General features: G+C 34.7%; 1 protein-coding gene across 1 annotated transcript in view; it reads left to right on the plus strand.

The window, feature by feature from the left end:
• Positions 1-18,920, plus strand: part of PCCA (propionyl-CoA carboxylase subunit alpha) — a 459,620-nt gene that overhangs the window by 386,560 nt on the left and 54,140 nt on the right. The gene's annotated exons all lie outside the window — the stretch shown is intronic.

Below are 18,920 nucleotides of genomic sequence, written 5' to 3' on the forward strand. Positions count from 1 at the left end.
CCTCATCTGATGAGGGCAATTAATGAGGCTATGAGTCTCATCTGTAAATCTCTTTTGACTCATATCTGGATCCAAACTGCACTTGGTTGTCCCAGCCACTTATCCCAGACTTATAAATGCTTTGTAACCCAGATCCTCTTTTAACATATATTCTTTAAAACTAAATGGAAGTTCTACTGGATGTTCCCTGAGGGTAGGCAGGAGTCCCAGTGAAGCTTTTGGAAGGCTGGCTGGTCAGATAGACTTAAAGGAACCCGGTGCAGGAGGCAGTACCAGACAAAGAAGCAAGGTTCTCAGAAGCAGAGATTGGCAGCATCTGTAAAGAAAGTTTAGGAGAAGCTCTATCTTTTAGGTTCTCTATTAGAGAGGAGCAAGTCAAGCTAGATAAGGAAATTAAGTATAATTTGTTACACTCAAAGGCTTAAAACTAACATGCTGACTCTGGCCAGTTGTATCTTCCTGTAATGACTGCGTATTTAAAATCAGCCAGAGTCAGGAATTCAGGTTAAGGGAAAAATCTTCAATCTTTATTGAAGTGAAGAGGTGAATAAGGATTGTGATAGCAATATGGGCAAGAAAGATTATGATAGCAATATGGGTAGCTGCGACAGGAAGCCAGCTAACAGAGGGAGATCTGAGCTGAAGAAGCCGTAGCAATCTCAATGCAAACAGTCTCTCCTTCCCCTTCCTTTTTCACTCCCCTGCCTCCACCCACCAAAATCGTCACTTCCTATACAACACATCAGGCCTTGCACAAAGAGTGGGCGGGGACCATTCTTTCTCCAAGCTTATATATTAATAGAATATGGTCCAATTACTATTTAGCCTCATGTGGTTGGGACCTCAGTGCATCAACTCAAGCCTCAGCCCATTACATCTTCCCATGGTGGTATTGCCATTACTAATTTGCATTATAGTTATAGAATATCAGGAATGCTCTCTTCAGTGCTTCCCAGCTTTGTTAACCTCCAGGGAATTTAAAGGGCTGCAGGAATTCCTTGGAGTTCTTAATAGTTGTTTTTTTGTTTTATTTGGTTGTTCTTCAATCAGTGGCTTCACCTCTCTTATCTCAGGGACAAACAGCAACAATCTTGGGTCCTGATTGACTCCGATTGAATATAAATAGCAACTATTCCTACTTTGGTCAGAAATTCTGAGGGTCTTTCCCTCCTTGGTTTGTTTATTTATTTATTTAGGTGTTTGGGGGATTTTGTTTGTTTGCTTTGGTTTCATTTTTTGACTAGGTGAAAGAGATTCTTTGCCTCAGTTGCTGCCTAGCCTTAATCACTGAATGGGTGCAGCTTCAATCAAACTGAGACCATTTAAAACTTTAGCTTGAATAGACCAAGGTCTCCCACTGCATCTAGGACCATCTCCAGTATCTTTCCACTGGACCCAGATGGATCTAGAGGGGAAAGTGAGATAATTGATCTTTCACAGCCCTCTGTAATTTAAATCTAATTCACTTAACATGTCATGGAATCACCTCCCTCATGCTTGCAGAGAACAAAGAACAAAACAACAACACATACTCCCAAAACACTAGAAAACCATATATAAAATTATCAGAATGTCCACTCAAACAATAAAAAATACCCCCAATTACTGAATTGGGAAGAGGAAGTAATAAAGAGTATATAAAGGTACCATTTTTCTTCCCTGGGAAACTCAAACTAGTTCTCTTTCCTAATTTATTACTGAAATGCAAAGGTTTTCCCACAGTTTTAGAATACTGGAGTCAATAAAGACCTGGATTTGAATCCTGCCTCTGACATTATGTCATTGTATAATCATGAACAAATAGCATAAGCTTCTGAATATTGTTTTCTTTATATGTAAGATGAGGACAATGCCTGTAATTGCAGTTCTAGTAGTAAGAGAATTGAGATGTGAGAATCTTCTCTGGTTGGTACACAGGTCCAACAGGAAAGAATTTGTGAATCTGAAAAGTCTGAATGGCAAAAGGGATTTTTATTGGCATGGAGAAGCCAGTTTTGCTAGGAAAACAGACTTCTTAGTGACAAGAGGCCCTGTAAGGGAAATAAAAGTTATCACTGAAAAGAGGGTATCTTCACAGTGGGCAAGTGTCCTAGCAGGCAGCTGTGCCAAGAAGAGAGGTTCCTTGGCAAGGCATAATCCTGCTTCGGACTTCTGCAGAGATTGGGAGTTCAAAATTGTTTTATTATAAGAAGTCTGAGGCTGGGGCTTCAAATGAATGAGATTCAATGCCCATAGGGCTAGATTTCCAGTTGAAAAGAAAATACTTATCTTGGAAGTTAAAGCCACTCAGTAGGAATATCATGGCCAGATCTCCAGTTGAATGAGACCACTTAAGTTCGAGCTACTGGGTGTGGTCCTGGGCTAATCTTCAATTCAATACAGGGTCTAGCTAGTCCCTGCCAAGATTTCCAACAGAATGAAATCACTTAACTGCCCTGAAGGGTGGGTCTCTCAGAGAAGAGTTTCAGAGTTCACCCCCATTGTTTCTCCCCAAAAGTCAAGGGGGACAGTTTCAGAGTTCATCCCCATCATAATAACTATCTTGTAGAACTATTAAGAATTATTCATTAAATGAGAATTATCTGTGAAGTGCATTGTAAACTTGAGTACTACATAAATGTTAGTAATTATTATTTCTAATAATTAATAATCAGAAAAATCAAAATCATTTGTATGTCCCATGGAGTATAGAGATGATCTTTTTGTCAGTTTCATAATAGTAATAATAAAAAAATACATCAGAGTCATGAATTTGTGAAAATATAAGTATGTCTCTTTCCCATTTGACTTTTGAATTCTTGTGATTATGTCTCTTGAAGTATCATACACTAATAGATTCTTCTGATTACCTTCTTCCTTAAGTAGTTCCATCATCTTTTTTTAGAATAACATTAAGTTCATGTCCTGCTATATAATAGGAAAAAGGTGACTTCTTAGATTCTTTGGAATGGGAGTGTTCCTTTTTTTAATATTTCCTTGTGAATAAGATGCTATAGTCATCATAAAGAACTGAAAGAAGAAAACAATGGAGAGGACATTTTTAAAGGAAATTATTTTAAATAATTCATTACAATTTATAGCATATATCTCTCTGTATTGAAGTCAAGGTTAGAGCAGTTCTCAGCTTATCCTTCAGCTTTTTTTTTTCCTATTAAGTATAATATTGCTGGTAATAAGGCTTCTTTTAATTTGTGAATGTTCTGAAAGAAGGAATAGCCAGTCTAAAAGAGTACTCCAAGATATGATGTCTTCAAGGAGAAAACTAGGTTTTGGTAGTCTTGAGGATATAGAAGAGAAGTTAAGAGGATCGATTCTAGGATAAAGGGGGAGTTCATTAGCAATAGAAAAGAGTTCCAAAGGACATAGGGAAATAGAACACAAAGAAGAATAGGGTTTGGAAAGGATGACTACTGAGCTGCAGAGGAGAATGAGAGATAGGAGGAGAAAGGGATTTTGAATGAGATGGAGGAGATTTATTTACTTGATAAGACATGTACCAATTATTATCATAATCATTAACACACTTCAGTTGAGTAAATTGAGATAGTTTAGTATGATAGAGATAGTAGAAGTGGAGTACGAAAAAACAGTAAGTTAAGGAAGAAGCTTGTAGAATTAAGCAGCCCTAATTATACAAAATAAGTCAGTAAGCATTTATTAAATACCTGTTATGTATCAGACATAGTGCTGAATGCTAGTAATACAAAGATGGGAGGGAAGTCCTTATTTTCAACATGCAAACAAGAGTTATACATGCACACACATATACACACAAATGTGTTGGGAATACTTAGTGGAAGGATGGCACTAAATAACATCAAGATGGATTAGGATAGGCTTCTTGTATAAAGTAGGTTTTTAGAGGGCCTTTGAAAATAGCCAAGGAGCCTGAAAATGGAAGAAAAGAATTGTAAGCATAGAGGATAGTCAGTGAAAACACCCAAAATTCTGGAAATAGAACATCTTTTAGCTGTGTGTTTACATGTGTGTGTACATGGAGCAATAGGACCTCCAGGTCCCTGTAGATCTGAATTCAGCTTTTGCCTTAGACACTTACTAGCTATGAGATTCAAGGAAAGTCACTTAACCTCTCTTTATCTCAGTTTCCTCATCTGTAAAATGGAGATATTAATAATACTTGCCTCCCAGAAGTGTAAGAATCAAATATGATTTTTGTAAAGTGCTTTGTAAACCTTAAAGCACCATGTAAATGTTAATGGTAGTGGTGGTGGTGGTGATGATGCCGGAAGCAATAAGACAGTCCTTTTTATTAAGAACTTGTTATATTCCAGGTACTCTATTTAAGTGCTAGAAATTTTTTTAAAATAAGCAAAAATTATTCACTACTTTCAAAAAGATCTCAATCTAATGGGTGAGATAACTCGGAAACAACTATCTACAAAGATAACATATAGGATAAATTGGAAATAATCCCAGAGGAGAGTATTGAGATTAAGAATAACTAGGATAGAAATACAATTATAGGAAAGGTATATGGAAGAAGGGGTATCATTTATGGTGAAAGCTAATGAATTCTTTTTGGGAATATATTGAGTTTAAAATATCTACTGGATATTCAGCTTGAAATGTCTAAAAAGCAGTTGGAGATGTGAGTCTGGAAATCAGCAGAGAGGTAAATTTGAAAAACATCAGCATAGATATAGCACAATACCTGGCACTTAATAGATGCTTAGTAAATATTGATTAAATGATTGAGGTGGTAATTCAATCTGTGGGAGCTAATAAGATACTACTTTACCTCTCAGTTATATGAGAGCCAAAAAAAAAAAAAAATTCATTAGAGTTTGAGTACTTTTAATTATGAATCAAAATTTTCTAGAAGTCTTCCAAAACATGTCATAGAACTTTTAAGTTGCTGTTCTTTTTTACAGTCATATGGTTTATTTTATTATATAAATATAATCTCCCACAGAGAAATTAAAGACTTTTAGATAGGTTACTTGATTAAATAGTTGCTTTTTTGACCTATTACTTCTCACAATGGGAACCAGTATATTATTGATGCTTTTAGATTACAAATGTTAGTGTATTTTAATAATCATGTAAAAATAAATATTTAGATATAATTTAACTTTAAATATCATTATATGTCTTGTTATTTAGAGAAAAGCATTTCTCATTTTAGAATAACTCTTTTCTTTTGGACAATACATGTTACTCCAAAAGAAATATATAGTGGTGCTTTTAAACAGCTTTTTGATGGCTGTATGTTTGGCATTTAACCAAATACTATTTGAGAAGAATTAATTTATATTGCTTTGAAGCTTAACCAGGAATCTTAATGAAACTAAATCACACTGAAGTTTATAAAGCTAATTTTAATCACAAAATGTACATTTTAAATTAAGTTTTTATTGATAATAAATATGCTTTATTTCTTATTATCTTTGATAGCTTGAGTAATAGCATCAGCAGAATAAACATGTTTTACAAAGATTTACCATTAAGAATGATATTAATATGACCCTTGATACACTAAGACAATTAGATTTCAAAGCAAGCATTTAAGATGTAACAGCGATTAATGACAACCATCGAAAACAATTTTGAACTCCATCAGTTTAACTCAGGAGGGTAAACTTAATATGATAATTTATCTAGTTGAATTGTATCAGCTTAGCAGGAAAGTATGTAAATATGTGACCCTTACCTTGCTTCTAAATGGATGCTGTGCTGATAGATTTATCAGTTCCATTAAAGAACTTTAGGGAACTTTGGAATTTCAGCAATTGTTCCCTTGGAGGCTAGAAACTAAACCTGATCTCATACTGGGACCATTCTGGTCTACATATTTCCATAATTTGCCGTTGCTACTAATATGACAGCAAGACGCAAATAACTGTTTCTAATAATATCAGATGGAGTTGTGGAAGATAGCATTTTAATGTAGTAAAAGACCTCCCCATGGGATTGTTATTGCCACTATAGAACAGCAGTTACACAGTTGCAACAATAGTCTCTTAATTGATTCGTTTAATTAGCAAGAGATGAAGCTTGTGCTGCATCTTGTCATCTGATATCACAGTCTGCTACCAAAATTTACATTCATATTTATATGTATGATCATATAATTATATATATTTCTGAAAAATCCCATAATACATTGAATTGTAATAAAGTGAATTCTGGAACATAAATCATTAGAAAAGTCAGATAATTGGATTTTGCAGGTGGGAGGGGATAAACTTCTGAGATTTGTTATTAGATTTTTTTCCATTCTTATTTTTATGAGAAAGAAACAGATGCCAAATAGTAAGATATTAGGGATTTCTCTCAAAAAAGCAACTTCCAAAATTATGTCATAAGGTAAGTATGTAGTCATTCAAATTTTTTCCATCTATTCCATCCCTAATTTTACTTACTTAATGCTTGTTGTCATTGATACAGTAATTCCTCCCATCTTTTTTCCTTTTTTATCTCTTCTTTAGGAAATACTATCCAATGGGGATTTTCCTTTTGTTGCTTCTTCCTTTTCTTTCCTTCTTTGTTACTACTGCTACAGGGAATCGAACATCCTTGACTATTCTTTCTATCCACTTTGGGTTCCATCTGTTTTTTGAGTTGACTGGAGAAACTGTCAGCATCTTAGATATTGTAAAGATTTCGTAAGAGAACTTGCATGGCACACTTTTACCTTTGGCTGTATCTCAATTACCTCTCCTTACTGTAAGATATTCCTCTTACTTGGAGTCTGGCTGACCCCAATCCTCTTTCTTTTAGGCCTCAATTCCAGCACAAAATGAGCTTTGAACTCTGTTACAAGGTTCTGGGGTGAGGACCAGGCCAATCAAATTTTTCTTTTCTTTGAATTATTTCTGCTGTGCAGGCTATAAATTTTGCTTTTACAATTCTTTTTTTCTTTTTTTAACCATGTCCTTCCTTACTCTTTCGGGAATCCATAGGATCTTCTTTCTAATCAAGTTTTTGATTAATATTTCTTTGTCTTGCATTATTTATTCAGAAATACTTGAACTGGATATTTACATTATCAGGACATGATGTTCCCTTTTGCTATTATTATTTTCATTGTTGGCTAATCTGGTCATGCTCAAGGTTTTTAAATGAATTTTATCCTTACAGAGATCTTTTAAAATAATTTAAGTAATTTAATATTTCTGTTTACTTTCTTATTCTCCTCTTTCATGATGGTTCCCCAGGTTTATATCTCAAAGTTGTCTCAGCCTCTTCCATGTTGTGGAATTCAGTTTTCACTAGTCCTCAGTCTCTATTCCAATTGATTTTAGGGGGAACAGAACTTACCTTAGTACCTTTTCTTCAGACTACAGCCCCTATACACACACACCACACACACACACACACACACACACACACACCACACAACCCCCCTTTAGTTCCCTTTCTTCTTTAATTCTCTGAATATTGTGTAGCACAGCAGACTGGCACACTAACTGCTTTGATATACATAGCAAATTTCCCTTATTAATATATCTCTACCTCTACCATATACATAGGTAGAATTGGGGAACAGAGTTGAGTTCTATTGCCTCAGAATGTAGCATGAGATCAGAAGAGGGGTTAGTTGGCAGCAGTAAAATAATAGATTGATGAATCCCAGAGCACAGGATTGGATCTGATTATGCAGCCATGCCATAGTATAGGGGCTCTTGGGAAAAAGGTGTCTGGGTTTAGTGGTTAGCTTTCTCCATTGATAGTTCATTAAGTTATTGTTAACCTCATTAGAATTCTTGTTATCTTAGACTAAGGAAACATCTGCAATTGCTTTATAGCTTGCATATAGATTTTATTTTATAGAGGTTTGAGAGGTCATGAGGATAAGAGAAAATTCTAGTTTACCATCTTGTTGGTCACATTACCTCGAAATAGTCTATAAGATATCAATATCCTTTCTCAGTCATTAAGGAAGTATTGAATTGAGGTTAGTGTAATTTTAATGTTATGTACTTTACTAAGGCTGGTTTGAAAATTGATTGATATTTATATAAGTAGAGTAGTTATCTTTGCATTTAACTTCACTGGATATTCAACTATATATTTTTGCTTTGTATAGTTGAGTTCATTCTTATCTTGAAGTTACTGATCATACTACTTGACTTCTCTTATCTACATTATTCTAATATGCCAGAAGTTATTCTTTAAGGTCTGCTGCAGAGAAAAAGTAGTTTGACTCCATGGGATTTTTTTCATTGGACTGTTTTTAGAGACTAAAATAGGGTATGATTCAGTATAATATCTTATATTTATGTATAGTACTTTGTACATTTTAAAAGAATCTATACACGTATTTTTGTACTTTATAGGCAGAGTGGGAATTATCCTCATTTTACAGATGGAATAATTGAGCCTAAGAGAAGTGACCTTCCCAAGATTCTATAGCTTATAATTGAGAAAACTGTGACTAAAATTCATTTCAATTTTCTCCCAGTCCTATGGTCTTTTCATTATGCTACAATGATATCATTATAATCCTCATTTAAGAAGAATATTAAATTAACTGGAATATCATATTCCCTAATCATTTTATGCAAGCATTTGTCATTTTTAATTTAGATTGGTTCTTCAAATCCTTTAATTCCCATATCTTTATATTTGATTTAGAGAACTATAAGAATTCTACAACTACAAGAATACAAGTAGAATTTATGGTAAATCATTAAAATTTAGTAAAATTCCATTTATTGTCTCATTTTGTTTTATCTTGTTGAAAATCTTTCTAAAATATACAGCATACTGAAAATATATAAATGACTAATGATTTGTAATTTTATTAGTAGAGAACAAAAGTTCTTGAATTTTTTGGTTTCAGGATCCCTTTACAATCTTAAAATTTATTGAGAACCCCCTAGAGAACCTCAGAAATATAACTTTATATGAATTATATCTTTTAATTTTTAGTGCAACTTGTTAGTATCAAGTAAGCTAGTAAAATTTTTAAAATGTTAATTTGTTTTATATAGCAATATATATGGGAAACATTATGTATTAATTACCATAAGTAACATTTGAATTAAAAATAACTTTTCTGCAAAAACAGATTGAGAACGAGATTGTTTTATATAATTTTGCAAATTTCATTGATATTAATCTTAATAGAAGGCCCACTATATTTGTCCTATCCTTTCTGCATTTAATAATATGTGATTTTTTTTTTTTTTTTGGAGAGTTGAAGTATAAGAAGAAAATCTAGCCACACACATACACAGTTGGATAAGTAAGGGGTATTTTTAGAGATTTTTCATATAATTGTGGATATCCTTCTTTGAAACTTCACCAAAATTCATCAAGTTTCAATGTGTCTTATAAAAAACTTAACTAAATTCTGTTACATTAAAATATGTTGATCTCTTTTCAACAATGTATGATTTTGTAACAGGATGAACTAGTCATTCGAAAATGTTGGTTTACTAAATGAAAATATGCAAATCTTCAAAATGTAGACACACTTTATTGTACAAGGTCATATTATATTGATGAATTTTTTGTATTGTGATATCAAAAACCACACATTTGCTAAAATCATCATCAGTATTATCAGAAAAGTCTTTTAAGTATTAGAAAGCTGTCTAGCATATAGGTTTTCTTAATTTTTTAAATTTTTTCGAAAATTAAACTTGAAAGCTTAAATTTTATCATTAGCAACAACAAATACTGTTAGCCTGAAGGACAGGCTCACTTTATTTTTTTTAATAAAGTACCTGCCAAATAGTTGTCTGAATAACCATCATCTGTCAGCCATTCTTTTAAGAATGGTAGCTGGATGGCACAATGAACTTGCTGAACCTGAAGTCAGTAAATTCAGATTTCACCTCAGACACTTAATTAGCTATGTAAACTGGGCAAGTCACTGAACCACAGTTTGACTCAGTTTTCTCAGCTATAAGATGGGGAAAATGAGGATCAAATGATGCAATATTTATGAAGTGCTTAGCATAATGCTGGCATATGTACTAAGTGCTATATAATGTCATTGTTATTATTACTGTTAAATTTAAAGCTATATTCCAAGGGGAAAAAATGTATGTAGTTCAGTCATAGAAGTACCTTTCCTTAAGACAACTAAGTATATAGCAAAAGTGCTTTACGTATATTTGCCATGTTTGAAATCATGTATAACCAGCATTAAGATTTTTTAAAAAGCACTTTTTATTGCTTTATCAAGGTATTTTTTTGTTTTGTTTTGTTTTACTGAAGCAATTGAGGTTTATCCAGGGTTGCATAGCTAGGGATTGTTACGTATCTGAGACGAGATTTGAACTCAGGTCCTCCTGGCTTCAGGGCTTGTAGGGTCTCTTACTGCTACCCTAACCTTGTAGCTCCCCCTTAAAGCTACTCTTAATGCTCATCCATTGATGGCATGGGCTACGCTACACTTACCCATCTTTGGACACCAACCCGGATCCCATAGAGATAGATCACCAGGAGGTAGGGATGAAGTGAAAGAGAACTTTATTCTTAGAGAGCATATATTTATACTCCTCTGAGGATCAGGGGATAGGGAGGCCCTTTAGGAACCAGGATGGGCAAGTCATGGGATTGGCCCAAGAAGAGGGAGGGAAGCGTGGGAGGCTTTGAGAGCACTAGAGAGGGAAACATGGTACCTGAGGTCAGACACCGCCTCTTGGGGCTAAGCCCCACCTCCACATAGGACTCTCCTGCACTGGTACCTCTCATCCCTCAGGCCCTCTCACATGCCTTGAGCTGCATTCCTTGTTCCCAGAGGCTTTTTAACCCTTACAAGGGTTGGCGCTCTATCCACTACACCAACTAGCTGCCCCTATCAAGATATTCTTAAATGAAAAATACATTAACTACTAGTACAGGTTGTTGCCCCTGCTTTGATTTGGGTAAGGCATCATAATTTTACTGATCTTCCTTTTATATGTTCAGTGGAAATGTCAGTACAGTTGTTTAAGAATAAGCCATGTTTTTTTTTTCCTTTCTTAATTTCTTTTTTTTTTAAGCATTTATTTATTTAAAATTTAAATGCAAAATAAGAAAAAGCAAATGCAAAAAAGAAAAAAACAAGTTAAAAATTGTCATGGACATAGCAGAACATGGTGAGGATTCAAACTATGTCACAAATAAATTTCCATTTCAATAAAGTGCATATAATACTAGTATTATTATTTACTAATTATTATTTTCATAATTATGTGAATACCAATTAAACAAATGTGTGAATATTAGTTACATCCATAACTGTCCATCTCTTCTTTGTTTCTTTGTTGGTTTTCTTTTGTTGTCTGCTATGTACTTTATTTTTTCCCTCCATACCTCCTCTCTGCCATGTCTTCCAAGCAAGGTGCAGCTAAGCAGGTATATATTTGTATGTATGTGTGAGAGACACGTGTGTGTGTATGTATGTTTGTTTGTATCTGTATATATATGTACACATACATGCACTTGTATACATATACACTTATTTATATTTATATATGCATACATACATACATCTGAGATGATATTAATGTGCTAGACTGGATTTTCCTCTTGACTGAACCTTTTTTAAATTTGGCTCTGTCTAAGTTCAGTGACTACTAACAGTTTTTTTAGAAAAATAAATTGTACTTCTGATCATTGTTATTATATTTGTATATATCTCTCATTTTCTATCGTACTAACTCTTCTACTTTACTTCTACCTGCTAACTTGCTTTGCTTTTACTTAACCTCCCAGCTCCCCCTTTATTTTCTCCCCCCACCTTTCTCTCTCTATCCCATTGCTATTAATCTATATACCTTAACTCATTCATGTTAATCTAAATATCCTGCTATATCCCACCTTATCCTATTTCCGCCTCACCCCTTTATTTATATATTTTGAAGGGTTCTATACCCTTCTTCACACACACACACACACACACACACACACACGTATATTATATTTGTATATATATATACATGTGTGTATGTGCCCATCCTGATGCCAGCACGTTTTCAGAGCTACAAGCCTCCACCCCTCCATCTGATTCTTCTCTGTTGTTTTTTGCTCTTGCACCTTAGTCATATAGCATAATACATTTTTTTTTTTTTTTTTTTTTGCCTTTTCTTAGATCATTTTTCTTGTAAAGTTGTTGTGATCTAGTTCAAGGATCTGAATCGGTCCCTGTTCGGGCGCCAAAATGTGGTGAGCTTTTTCTTCTCAAAACGCAGCCAGGTGATAAAAGTTCGGATCTTTTATTATCTCCAATATAGCCCGGTTAGCTTAGAGGCCTATCTCTCTGCTTGGTTCCAAGAGCTCTCTCCGAATGTCGCCAAATCCAAAGGTTTTGTCCTTCAGCCTCTGCCTCTGCTTTCTTCAGCCTCCAGCCAGCTCCAGTCTTCATGTCATTCCGGTGAAATCTCTCAAAGTGCTCTCTGTCTATTTCTTTTATACAAGAGGGATGAATTGTGGGATACGAGAGAGAGGGATTATGGGTTTTCTCCCATAGTGCTCTCTGGCCCAAAGAGCTTCAAGGGAGGTGTGAACTCACAAAGTTACAAAGTTTACTTTTACAAAGTTACTTGTGAACTCCAATGAGTAAAGGTGCAAACACAAGCATTGTACTAATCAGTTCTACTTAGTACCTTGTTTCAGGTTCTGCCCAAAACATCTTCTTGTAAGATTAGATCAACTCTAATTAGTTAGCAGTTTGTAAGGATTCCAACATAAAGTAACATCATACTCAGCTCTGTCCACTCTGTCTTTTGGACTATACAGTTACTAGTGTCAATCCTGCTAGTTCATTATGTGTCCATTTTTTTCATTCAATATTTAACTTAATTTTGCAGGATATGATATTTTCAGTGACAACCCTTGTTCCTTTGATTGTTGATATATAATATTCGAGTATTTTATCATAGTTGCTGATAATTCCTATGCAATTCTTATTGTAATTCCAGCATATTTGACTTTTTGTTGTTTTGCTTATAAAATTTTCTTTTTGATCTATTAATTTCAAATTTAGCAATAATATGCCTGTGTTTTCCTTACAGAGTCTTTTTGAGGTGACAATTGGTGGATTTTTTCTATTTCTACTTTATCTTATTTTTCTATCACTTCAGGACAATTTTCTTTAATTATTTCTTGTATTATTGTGTCAGTGTTCTTTTTTTGCTCATATTTTTCAGGTAGTCCAATTCTTTTTTTTTTTTTTTTTAAACTGGGTAGATGAGTCCTTTTTTTTTTTTTTTTAAGCTTTTATTTTCAAAACATGCATGGATAATTTTTCAACATTGACCTTTGCAACGCCTTGTGTTTCAGAATTTCCCCTCCTTCCCCTATCTCCTCCCCTAGATGGTAAGCAATCCAATATATGTTATATATTTAAAATATATGTTAAATTCCAATATGTGTGAACATATTTATACAATTCTCTTGTTGCACAAGAAAAATCAGATCAAAAAGGACAAAAATGAGTAAGAAAATAAAATGCAAGCAAACAACATCAAAAAGAGTGAGAATGTTATGTTGTGATCCACATTCAGTTCCCACAGTCTTTTCTCTGAGTATAGATGGCTTTCTATCACAAGATTATTGGAATTTACATTAGTCATCTCACTGAAAGTCACATTCCTCAGAGTCTATTGTCATATAACATTGGTGTTGCCATATGAAATGATCTGCTTTTGCTGATTTCATTTAGCATCAGTTCATTTAAGTCTCTCCAGATCTCTCTGAAATAATCCTCTTGATCATTTCTTATAGAACAGTAACTATTCCATAACATTCATAAACCATGATTTATTCAGCCATTCTCCAACTGATGGGCATCCACTTAGTTTCCAATTTCTTGCCACTACAAAAAGAGCTGCCACAAACATTTTTGCATATGTGGGTACCTTTCCTTCCTTTAAGATCTTTTTGGGATGTAGACCTAATAGAAACACTACTGGATCAAAAGGTATGCACAGTTTTACAACTATTTGAGCATAGTTCCAAATTGCTCTCTACGATCCTGTTCACAGTTCCACCAATGTTGTATTAGTGTCCCACTTTTTCCATATCCCCATCCAACATTCATCATTATCTTTTCCTGTCATCTTAGCCAATCTGAGAATTGTGTAGAAGGGTCTCAGAGTTGTCTTAATTTGCATTTCTCTGATCAATAGTGATTTAGAACAGCTTTTCATATGATTAGAAATGGTTTTAATTTCTTCATCTGAAAATTGCCTGTTCATATCTTTTGACCATTTAGCAATTGAAGAATGGCTTGATTTTTTATAAATTTGAGTCAATTCTTTATATATTTTAGAAATGAGGCCTTTATCAGAACTTTCTGGAGAAACTTTGTCAAGATAGAGATTAGAGAGTTTTTAATATTTTATTTGAGAGGGAGAGATTGTGCTGGGGGCGTGTTGTCTCAAAAGGCTGATGTTTCAAAGCAGCCAGCCAGGAATGTAAGTTTCCCATGAAATATATATGCTCTAAGCTCAGGTAGACAGACAAGGGAGGGGGGGGGGGCGAGGGAAGAAGGGGGAGGGTGGAGTCCAAACTCTGGTGAGAGGGAATCTCCAGGCAGGAACCATCAATTCGGTTCTGACCAGTTGGGGGTAGGACCATAAATTCTTACTAATTGGGAGGATTTAGGAGATGTCCAATTAGAGTCAGGAAATCTGGGACTTAAGAGATAGAAGAACATACCTATTAGGTATGAGATAGGACATCTGGAGTTTAACCTTTGGGATGCCAGTGACCCAGGGGAGGCGTTGCAACCAGGGGGATTGAGGCAGAACAATAAAAGTAACTGAGGCAGAATAGTGCAGGAAAACTGAGGCAGGACAATAAACGGGAACTGTGGCACAACAATTTGACTTTCTTTTCATAATTTTGTTTTTCTTGAATTGATCTTATTTTTTTTCCTCAATCTCACTGATTGGATTGTTAATTTTTTTTTTTTTTTTAAACTTCAGTATCCTCCCCTGAAGATCAGCCTGGATCCCATAATAACTTTCTATAGTTGGATCTTTCTCCTCTGCCTGCTCATTTTTCTTTGTAAATAAGACCTTGGTAGTATAATCACCTCTAATCCTGAAGTGGAGGTATGGTGCCTCTGGTTTCAATTCACTCCCCTCTCTTACCGATCTGGCACCCCAAAATTAGACCTGCATCTTCTTGTAATATCCTATAGACAGTGGCTCCGTTGCTCTACTGCTTTCTGGTTGTGCAGGCTCTATCTCAGGGCTGCATTTTGGCAACATTGCTGTACTTGGCTCCTTATCCTCAGTCTTCCCAGATTTAGACCCCAACATTCAGCCTGTTCTGGAGGAGAAAGGTCCTATGATTCAGGCTGAGACCACCTCTGAGGGGAGCATCTCAAGAACTCTAGGTTTCCATGACTCCACTTTGGGAACCTTTGGTATAAATTCTCTAAAGATTTAAACCATCTGACCTTTAGGAAGTTGTTAATGAGTTGCCCGAGGCAATATAGATTGAGGGACTTGCCCTTATTTGCCTAGTCAGTAAATTCAGAAGCCAAAAGGGTTTGGTTAGGTAGAAGGAATAAAGGAGATACTTTGGAAAGGGAAATGGATCAAAGAGATGAACTTCAAATGGGGATGGTGGGGGAACAGATAGGCCATACAAAGGATAGAGCAGGCAGCCTGGAGTCAAAGAGACTTATCTTTCTGAATTTAAATCTGACCTCCAACACTTACTAGCTGTGTGACCCTGGGCAAGTCACTGCACCCTTTTTGCCTCAGTTTCCTCATCTGTTTCAAGAAATTGCTAAATAGGGTCACAAAGAGTCAGATAAGTCTGAAAAACTATTCAATAACAGTAAAACATCTTATTTTTCTTGTGGCCAGTTAAGTTGCTATTCATCAAGTGATATTTTTTTTTTTTTTTTTTTTTTGGTGGTCTGCTTTCTTCAGCTTTGCTTCTGGTCTTCTGGGCACTTAAATGAATATATTCATGCTAATTTTCAGTCAATTTGGTTATTTATAACTTCCGTGCAATGTCTTCACAAATAATAGAATAATTTAAAAGTTTCTGCTTTTAACTGCTATAGCTTATCTGGCAGAAAGGAATTAATTTAAGATATATTTACTTTGGATAGGTAAATAGTATGGAGCATATTGCCAGAAGCTGCTCAGTTTAGTTATCCCTACTTTTCATCCTTTATTTTGTTATTTCATCTAATTATTGTGTTGATTATATTAGACCCTAATTTGGCCTAAACCTCTCTCAGAGTTTGTTTATTGCTCTTGTAGTTCTACTCTGTGATGTCTATGGAATGGCATCCCTAACTGCTTCTTTTGAAAGTAAACATGTGTTATTTATTATTACTCTTGGCAGTTTATTGCCTCTTCCAAGAAATCTTGAAAAATATTCATTCAGTGTTATGGAATATTATTATTCTGTAAGAAACAATTAGCAGGATGATTTCATAGAGGCCTGGAGAGACCTACATGAACTGATGCTAAGTGAAATGAGCAGAACCAGGAGGATACTTGGCAACAGCAAGACTATACCATGATCAAATCTGATGGACGTGGCTCTGTTCAACAATGAGATGATCATTCTAGTTCCCATGGTGATGAAGAGAGTCATCTGGACCCAGAGAGAGGACTGTGGGAACTGAGTGTAGCTCACAACATAATATTTTATCTCTTTTTGTTATTTGCTTGCTTTTTTTTCTTATTTTTTCCTGTTTGATTTGATTTTTCTTGTTCACCAAGACAATTATATAAATATGTATGCATATGTTGGATTTAACATACATTTCCACCATGTTTAACATATATTGGACTACTTGCCATCTAAGGGAGGGGGTGGGGGAAAGGACAGAATTGGAACACAAGGTTTTGCAAGGGTCAATATTGAAAATTTTTGCATTCATATGTTTTGAAAATAAAAAGCTTTAATGAAAAAAATAAAAATTTAAAAAATTCATTCAGGATTCATATGGTTAAATCTAGGGAACCCTGGCTTTAAGACAAACTATTTGTTGACCTCGATTCCATCCCACCAAAATGTATTTCTTCACCCAAACAACTGCTTGTAAGCAAGGTGTGTCCTGAAGCAGGGATTCAGTGCTCCAAACTAGGTATGTCCTGAGCCAAGTAGTATGCAAGCAATAAAATACCTTTATGGATTTTATCTCAGAACTAGGAAGAATTGAGCCCATTACTCCTTTGTTTTCTTGTACAGTAGAAATCTTCTCTATAATTTTCATTCTTTAAACTTCTAAGTCACAACAAAAGCATAAACTTCTTTTGCTTCATACAGTTTAGGATTGTGTAGCAAAATGAGCTTATTCCCTATTCATTTCTCAATGCAACACAAGAATGAACATTCATTATATAGTACAATGTTGGACCTTCTTTCTCTTCTATCGATACTATATATTCTTATAAAAGTATATTCTATATATATTCTTAATAGTTTTAAGAGCATATTAGCAATTGATCATATCAGTATGTTCTTTGTATATATTTACTCTGGATGTTATTTTGTTTTTTTAATTTTAAAGAAATCTCAAAAATACATGCAAAGATAGTTTTCAACATTCACCCTTGCAAAACCTTGTGTTCTGAATTTTTCTCCCTCCCTTCTTCCCATTCTCCTTCCCCAGATAGCAAATAATCCAATATAGATCAAATGTGCAATTCTTGTAAACATATTTCTATATTATACTACACAAGAAAAATCGGAAAAAAAGCAAGTGAATTACAGAGGTCCGGAGCACTGGAGAAATATACTAAAACAAGGTGTTAACTCAGTGGAATTGATGAGATGATTGTTCTCTAGTTCACATATATACTTAGTACTTAGCCTGGTGATGTAATGGTTCTCTAATTCATACATAATTAGTATGCTGTAGTGATGTAATTGTACTAGGGTATATAAGGGCTGAGAGGACTGGAGGAAGAGCAGACTGAAGAGAGACTCAAGTGAGAGTATGCTTGAGTTTGATTTCAGACTCCAGAGAGATCCTCAAGAAAGCTAGCCAGATCATAACAGCCCATTAATCAAGAGATATTAAAAATATTGAGTAATGAGGATACTGCATTTTAGCCCTCACTAGTTTCCTTCTCATATATTTTGTATCTGTCTAGTTTGTATCACTGTTGGCCCTGTCTTTTCTGTAATCATCTCTTCTATCCAATTTAAGTTCACAAATCATCCACAGTCACATTATGATTGCAGTTATTTTTTTTTCTCACTAAAGATTCAAAATAACAATATCTTTCCATCCCCAATACAACTCAGGCACACCATCTTCTTCATAAAGTCTTTCCTGATGCCCCCCACCTCTAGTTAAAACTACTTTGAATATTTTAACAACTTTATATACTCATTGTTCAGTCATTTCAATTGAGTTTGACTCTTTGATCCCACAAAGGTATTGGAGTAGTTTGTTATTTCCTTTTCCAGCTCATTTTACAGCAAACAACAATTAAAAAGGTGAAAATACTATGTTGTGATCCACATTCAGTCCCCACAGTCCTTTCTGGATGCAGATGGCTCTCTCCATCACAAGGTTATTGTAACTGGCCTGAATCATCTCACTTTTGAGAAGAACCATGTCTTATCAGAATTGATCATCACATAATCTTGTTGCTCTATACAATGTTCCGTTGGTTCTAGTCACTTAACTTAGTATCTGTTCATGTTAGTCTCTCTAGGCCTCTCTGAAATCATCCTGCTGATCATTTTTTATAGAATAATATTATTCCATATAATTCATATCGCATAACTGAGGGAAACCCAGTTTCCAGTTCCTTGCCACTACAAAAATGGCAGCTATAAACTTCTTTACACATGTAGGTCTTTTCCCATATTTTAAGATCTCTTTGAGATATAGTCCCAGAAGAGACACTGCTGCATCAAAGGGTATGCGCAATTTGAGGTATTTTCAGATTGGCTAAGATGATAGGAAAAGATAAAGACACATGTTGGAGGGGGTATGAGGAAAACTGGGACACTAATATATTATT

This window comes from Antechinus flavipes, chromosome 3 (assembly GCF_016432865.1).
Source record: "Antechinus flavipes isolate AdamAnt ecotype Samford, QLD, Australia chromosome 3, AdamAnt_v2, whole genome shotgun sequence".
In the NCBI taxonomy this organism is placed as follows: Eukaryota; Metazoa; Chordata; class Mammalia; order Dasyuromorphia; family Dasyuridae; genus Antechinus; species Antechinus flavipes.